General features: G+C 41.1%; 1 pseudogene; it reads right to left on the bottom strand.

Annotated features, from left to right (window-relative positions):
* Positions 1–4,948: 4,948 nt before the first annotated feature.
* LOC102818131 lies at positions 4,949–5,749 on the bottom strand (annotated as a pseudogene).
* Positions 5,750–7,862: the final 2,113 nt, after the last annotated feature.

Here is a 7,862-nt window from a genome sequence, read left to right as displayed (position 1 = left end):
ATAAATTATTATATATGCCTGAGTGTTTTTAAAAAAGAGAGAGCTAAAGTGAAGAGAGAGAAATACTGTTAACTGATGGTACATGGAGGGGATTGTAATCATTGTGATGAAACAAGTTGTATGATTTGTTGAATATAAAACTGATGATCTGCCCTTTAAATTTTCACTCAATCCACAATTAAAGCTTAAAGAAAATAAATAAATAATAACAGTGGGGAAAAAAAAAAAGAGGTTGGAGAAGGTGTCTGACCTCCACCTTTGGCTGATGTTGCACTTGATTCTCTTCTCCCCTTGTGAAGTTAGATAAGGAGGAAGGATGCCATGTTGCCATTTTTAGCTTCCCAAAAGGAAGAGATAGATACTGTTACTGAAAAAGGGGGTGTAAGTACCAATTGATCATGGTGAATATAGTGAGGATGATACAAAGCAGGAGGGTAAGTAATGCTAGAGAAATACTGGCTTTCAATTCTCTTTCCCTGAATCTCACCTCTAAAATGTATCCCAAATTAATTTTCTAAGTTGCATTTACTTAACTGATAAAAATGCTTGATATTGATAATGAGACCACCCAATAAAAGTTCTGGACATGGAAACTCCATGGGTTGCCTGGTTGGTGAAAAATATCTATGTATGTAGGATAAAGATTTCTATGTATGTTCATTTTTGGAACATGGAAGTTCCACATTGGGAACCCTCCTGGGCCTCCTAAGCATCTCTTCATTTGTAACCTTTTTCTATAGTAAAACTGTAATTATAACTACAGCACTTTCTATGAGTTTTGTGTTATCGCAGCAAATTATCAAATACAAAGGAGTAGTGAAAGCAAGGCATCCTGGTGTGGTGCTGTGGGTTAATGTGTTGGACTGCAAGGTTGGTTTGAACCACAAGATTGGTGGTTCAAGCTCACCAGCCGCTCCTTGGAAACCCTATACGGGGTCGCTATGAGTCAGAACTGATTTGACGGCACTTCACAACAAGTGAAAGCAAGAAGGTGAGAAGTGAGGGAGACTTGGACTTGCAGTTGGCATCTACCTATTTGGCAGCCTGAAGGCTGGTGTCCTTTTAACTTGTGAGATCTGATCTAGCAACAGGTGACTAAGGTTAGAGAAACAAGTGTCACATGAGCTGGACAGCTGATGTCAGGACTGAACAAAGAGGTGGAAAAGTGATTTGATTTGAGATTTCCATGGGATGATTCAAAGCAACCCTGCATAAGGTTTCCGAGGCTGTGAGCCTTTATGGAAGCAGAAAGCTTCATCCTCCCATGAAGTGGCTGGTAGGTTACAATCGCTATGTGGTTAGCAGCTCAGTGGGGGAACAGTGAAAGAAAGATGGGAAAGGAATTTCCTGGCAAAACAAGTATGAACAATCATAGAGATATAAAACTCCCAAGAGCGTGGGCAGACAACGCAGATGGTTTGTTATTTGCAAAGGAGGGTTCTAGAGGCACACTCTCCATTCTGCAGTACCATAGTGAGGCATATTCAACATGTAGTATTTTACACTCAAGGTATTTGTGTACCTGTTATACTTATTTTCTCATCCATTAACTAAAAAACTAGCAAAGCAGTTTGTTGGGTCATTTATGCATTTTTTCTTTTCTTACATTTATATCCCAAATAATGCTGCATTCATTACTTTTCTACCTTTTTCACTTTTCATTTTTTTAAATAAAAAAAATATGAATCCGGCTGTGAACCGCAAAGTCAGCAGTTCGAAACTACCAGCTGTTCCGCGGGAGAAAGATGAGGCTCTCTGCTCCCGTAAAGATTTAAAGCCTCAGAAACCCTGTACAGGGTTGCTATGAGTTGGAACCAATTCCACAGCACATAACAACAACAACAGCTAAAATTATACTACATGGTGATGTGAAAGACTGAATGCTTTCCTTCTAAGAAGTGCACTCTTGCCACTTTTTTTCAATGTTTGCATTGGTTAATTAGTATTAATAAGTGAATAGATTTAATGGACAGACTTTTTTATCTCTCTCTCACAGTGTAGGAACCCTGATAGCATAGTGGAATAAGAGCTGAGCTGCTAACCACAAGGTCAGTAGTTTGAATCTACCAGTCGCTTTGTGGAGACTTTCTGCTCCTGTAATGATTTACAGCTCTGACTTCAGCAAGATGGCGGACTAGGCAGACATGCTACTTGGACCCTTTACAACAAAGACATGAGAAACAAAAGAAAACAGGTACAGATGAAAATCCCGGCACCCTGAACTTCAGAAGAAAGGTGAGAGAGGTGGTTTCTGGGAGGAGAGGCTGAGCAAGGATGGGAAGAGAGGAAGACTGACCGTTGAGTGGCTGCCCAGATGCTACTCGACCATCTTGTGAGCAGCCTTGGCAGCCGAGGGAGGCCTGGCAGAGCAGATTTGAGCAGATGACGAAAAAGGTGCAATTTCTTCTTTTTCCCCATGTCCTCTGGTGACCAGAAGTGTGGCCAGCTACCACCCTCATTCACCTCTTGAAATGATTGAACATCAACCAGTTATTTTTTTTTGGTACAATGACTTTGTGTATACCTTCCATACTTTTTGATACTTCCTGCATCATTTAATATTTTGTCCATGTTGTTGTTGTTAGGTGCCATTGAGTTGGTACTGACTCATAGCGACCTTATGCACAGCAGAACGAAACACTGCCTGATCCTGAGCCAACGTCACTACTGTTGCCATGCTTGAGTCTATCGATGCTGCCACTTGGCCAATCCATCTCTTTGGGGGTCTTCCTCTTTTTCTCTGACCCTCCACCTTACCAAACATGATATTCTTCTCCAGTGACTGGTCCCTCTTGACAATATGTCTGAAGTATGAGACATGAAGTTTGGCCATCTTGGCCTCCAAGGAGCACTCTAGTTGCACTTCTTCCAAAACGGATCTATTGGTTCTTTTGGCAGCCTATGGCACTTTCAATATTCTCCTCCAACACCACAGCTTAAAAGCATCAATTCTTTTACGGTCTTCCTTATACACTGTCCAGCTTTCACATGCATATGAGTATTGAAAATACCATGGCTTGGGTCAGGCGCACCTTAGTCCTCAAGCTGGTATCTTTGCTCTTCAACACTTTAAAAAGGTCTTGTGCAGCACATATGCCTAATGCAATACGTCGTTTGATTTCTTGACTGCTGCTTCCATGAGTGTTGATAGTTGATCAAGAATGAAGTCCTTGATGATTTCAATCCTTTCTCCCTTGATAAGAATGTTGTTCATTGGTCCAGTGATGAGGATTTTTGTTTCCTTTACATTGAGATGTAATCCATACTGAAGGCTGTGCTCCTTGATCTTCATTAGTAAATGTTTTAAGTCCTCTTCACTTTCAGCAAGCAAGGTTGTATCATCTGCATATCGCAGGTTGTTAATGAGTCTTCCTCCAATCCTGATGCTACATTTTTCTTCAGATAAGCCATAAAATCCTTCAGTACTTCAAATCAAGACTTGAATTGTTTCTCCTGTTCTTTCAGCTTGAGAAATGCTGAGCGTGTCCTTCCCTTCAGGTTTCCTAACTCCAGGTCTTTGCATACTTCATTATATAATTTCACTTTGTCTTCTTGAGCTGCTTTTGAAATTTTCTGTTCAGCTATTTTTCTTCCAGTCCTTTAGTTTGTCTGCATGCAACAGCAGGTTTCAATCTCTTCTGACTACCATTCCAATTTTTTCTTTCTTTCCGGTCTTTTTAATGAATGACCTTTTGCTTTCTTTTTCTGTGATGTTCTTGATGTCATTTCATAACTCTTCTAGTCTTTAACCATTAGTGTTGAATGCAACAAATTTGTTCTTGAGAAGGTCTATAAATTCAGGTGGTATATATTCATAGTCACATTTGACTCTCATGGAATTGTTTTCATTTGCTACAGCTTCAGTCTTAACTTGCATATAAGCAATTTATTGTCTGTGTTACAGTTTACCCCTGGCCTTGCTTTGGCTGATGATATTAAGATTTTCTCACTGTCTCTTCCTACAGATGTAGTCAATTTGATTCCTGTGTATTCCATCTGGTGAAGTCCATGTGTGTAGTCATCTGTTGTTGAAAAATGGTATTTGTAGTGAATAAGTCATTGGTCTTATAAAACTCTATCATGTGATCTCCAGCATCCTTTTATATCTCTAAGACCATACTTCCAATTACTGATTCTTCCTCTTTGTTTCTAACGTTCACATTCCAATCACCAGTAATTATTAGAGCATCTTTTTTTTTTTAAGAAAATACTTTATTATGTCATTAAGCAGGCATCATCAATCATCTTGTTTGAAAAAACATGAGAAATTAATTAATTAGACAGCATACAGGCATCCTGTTCCACATAGGAATGAAGAGATGCTAGAAGTTCTCTAAGTATTGCACAATGTGGAAACAAAACACCAACCAAAAAAGGGGGAAAGGGAGAAAAATCACATGATCTTGGGAACCATCTCACACTATGAATAATCTACCAAGAAACATTTAAAAAAGAAAACCGTTTGTTTCTACAGTAATTATGAGTTTATAATTCTTGGAATGACCGCATTTCACTGAAGACATCTTGGTAACAGGAAGCTTCATTTTAGTAATCCCATATGCAAATATGGAACGCTTCACGAATTTGCGTGTCATCCTTGCGCAGGGGCCATGCTAATCTTCTCTGTATCGTTCCAATTTTAGTATATGTGCTGCCGAAGCAAAGGAGCTCTGGTAGCTTAGTGGTTACGAATCGGGCTGCGAACCCCAAGGTCAGCAGTTCGAAACTACCAGCTGTTCCACGGGAGAAAGATTAGGCTTTCTGCTCCCGTAAAGATTTACAGCCTCGGAAACCCTGTACAGGGTCGCTATGAGTTGGAACCAACTCCACGGCACATAACCACCATATGCAAATATTAATAAAAAATACATTAAATAATGCAATTTGTCTCTTGCCATTATCCTGGCAATGATGGCGTTTTTGAGAACTGTTTTGCTTGAAAAAAGGGTTAAGCCATTAGTTTTGCGTGAAGCCCATCTCTGCAGCCCTTTTGAGTGCAAAATCGACTAGCAGTTGAAATCCACTGAAATCTTGGTTGAAATCTGGTGGGTTAGGAGGAAGAGTATTGAAAAGGCCACTTTGTGTGTTTGTACTTGGTCCAGATTTACATGAGTCCTCTGGGTAGATGAGAGCAGTGTCTGTACAGTTGCTACCTGCGATCCGCTGTACATACATGTTTTGTCCCACATCTACTCACTGACAGAGTGGGAAAGGCACATCATTGGATGCAGTTACCGTAGTATGGCAGATCACTGATGGTCGAGCCAAAATTGACCCTGGGGAGATGGTTTAGGAGACAGTGGCCTCCATAGGGTGGGGTTTGGTCCAGCTATACAGGAATGAAATGGGCTCTCCTCTACAGCTGGCATGAAGTTTTTGATGCCCATTGCAGACTCCACGGAGCTAGCTTCAGAAATATTGGCCTCATGGCAGGAAATTGTGAACTGATTTGGATCTTTACCTTCCTTTCTCAGCATGTCAAGGAGGAGCCTGTGGCTGGTGGCGTTGATGAACAAACCAGTAGCGTAGATAATTGTGTTTGTTGGGACAGCAAGGCCTTTTCTTATTCTGAGGGATAAGCATTGTACTGGTGTTCATATAGCCAATCCCGGAAAATGTGAACAGATTCCTTGGGCAGGTTGCCCCTTCTTCCTTTTGCCTGAGCTGGCAGGTCCAGGGGAATGTTCCTGATGTCATCATCCTCAGTCTCATAGCCAGACACTGCAACAACACCTTTCTTGCCTTTCATTCTGGATTTTCCACTTCCCGGGGAAGGGAAGATTAGGGGGGCCAGATGCACCAGGAGTAGGGGGCAAGAGAGCAGACTCTGGTAACTTGGAAGAGATGCTCCAGCTGTTATTAGTAAACAAGGTCCCAGGTACCTTGGATGGAAATCAGCTGACACTTGGGCTTCTTCCTGCTGGGACCTTCTGGCCTGGGCTTTCCCTCCCCAAACCCACTCCTCAGCCACTTGGCTCCTTTGTTCCAGGCTCCTGCTCCTGGTGCATCCCTGTACTGTCAGCTTATTGGTGCATCTTGATTGCATGTTTGATCAGTTTCAGACTGAAGAAGTTGGTAGAAGTTTGATATCGTAAACTTGAATAACAGTGGTATTAATTGGCTTTCCTTGTAGGTATATGGATATTACCCTACTTCAGAAAACATTGTACTTCAAGATAGAACTTGAAATTCTGTTTTTGATACACGATCTCATTCTTTAATTTGTCACTCCTAGCAATGACACTTATCCATTTCAGCTCAATAATGCTTAAGATATCAATCTTTATGCATGACATTTCATTTGTGACGACTTCCAGTTTTTCTAGATTCATACTTGATCTATTATTCCAGGTTCCAATTATAAGTGGACATTCACAACTGTTTCTTCTTATTTTGACTTGCACCCCATCAGGAAATGAAGGTTCTGGAAACTCTGCGCCATATACATACATCATCATGGTCAACTCTACTTTGAGCAGGCAGCTCTTCCCCAGTTGTATTTTGAGTACCTTCCAACCTGAGGGGCTCATCTTCCAGCACTGTATCTGATAATGTTCTGGTGCTACTTAAAAAATCATTTAGAAGTGGTCTGCCTCTCCTTCTTCCTAGTTTATCTCAGTCTGGAAGTTCAGCTGAGACCTGTCCACCATGGGTGACCCTGCTGGTATTTAAAATACCAGTGGCATAGCTTCCAGAATCACAGCAATACACAAGCCACCACAGTAAGACAAACTGACAGAGAAGTGGTGGGTGACAAGGCTAAGAATGTAAAATCAACCTGGTGATTAGCATAGCAGAAAGACGAAATGCTTGAGCTAAACAAACCCTGGAAAAAGGAATGACTATGTACTAATGTTTCAAGCAGCTATCATCTATGTAAGCTCTTGTTGTTGCTGTTGTTAAGTGCCCTCAAGTCCATTCCCAATCATAGCGACACTGTATAGAGTCTCCAAGGAGGGGCTGGTGGTTAGCAGTCCAGTGCTTATTCTATAGCACCACACCAGGACAAAACAGGCTACCTGGTTTATTGCTCTTTGCTTTATTGCGCATCACAAATCTTGCTTTTGTTACAAACTGAAGTTGTGTGGCAGTCCTGCATTAAGCAAATCTCCTGACACCATTTTTCCTGCAGCATGTGTTCATTTAATGTTTCTGTGTCACATTTTGATCATTCTCATGATACAGACACACCTTGCAAATATTGTTGGTTTGGTTCCAGATAAAGCAAATATCTCAGTAAAGTGAGTCACACAAATTTTTGGGTTTCCCAGTTCATATATAAAAATTATTTGAGTAGTACTGTAGTCTATGTAGTGTACAGTACCATTGGGAAAAGGTTTGAAATAGAGGCATACCTCATTTTTTCTTTTTTTTTACAAATTGAAGATTTGTGATAACCTGCACTGAGCAATTCTATCAGGCACTTTCCCAACAGCATGAGCTCACTGCGTGTCTCTGTCGTAGTTTGGTCCTTCTCACGATATTTTGGATTTTTCATAATGCTACTATACACTCAGTATAGTAGAAACCTAACTTTCACATGCACTTCCTATTGTTAGGTGCTGTCAGGTCAATTCTGACTCTAGCAACCCTATGGCCAACAGACCGACATAGTGCCAAGTCCTGTCCCATCCTCACAAGCGTTGCTAGGATTGAGCCTGTTGCTGTGATTGCCACTGTGCCAGTCCATCTCATTCTGGTCTTCCTCTTTTTCACTGACCCTCCACTTTATCAAGCATGACGTCCTTCTCCAGGGATTGGTTCATCCTGAAGACATGTCTGATATACGAGATACCAAGTCTTGCCATCCTGGTTTGCTCTTTCGGCAGTCCATGGTACTTTTCATTTTATCCAACACCATA

Source organism: Chrysochloris asiatica, unplaced genomic scaffold (assembly GCF_000296735.1).
Source record: "Chrysochloris asiatica unplaced genomic scaffold, ChrAsi1.0 scaffold00070, whole genome shotgun sequence".
Taxonomy (NCBI): Eukaryota; Metazoa; Chordata; class Mammalia; order Afrosoricida; family Chrysochloridae; genus Chrysochloris; species Chrysochloris asiatica.
This window is presented reverse-complemented; position numbering and strand designations above follow the sequence as displayed.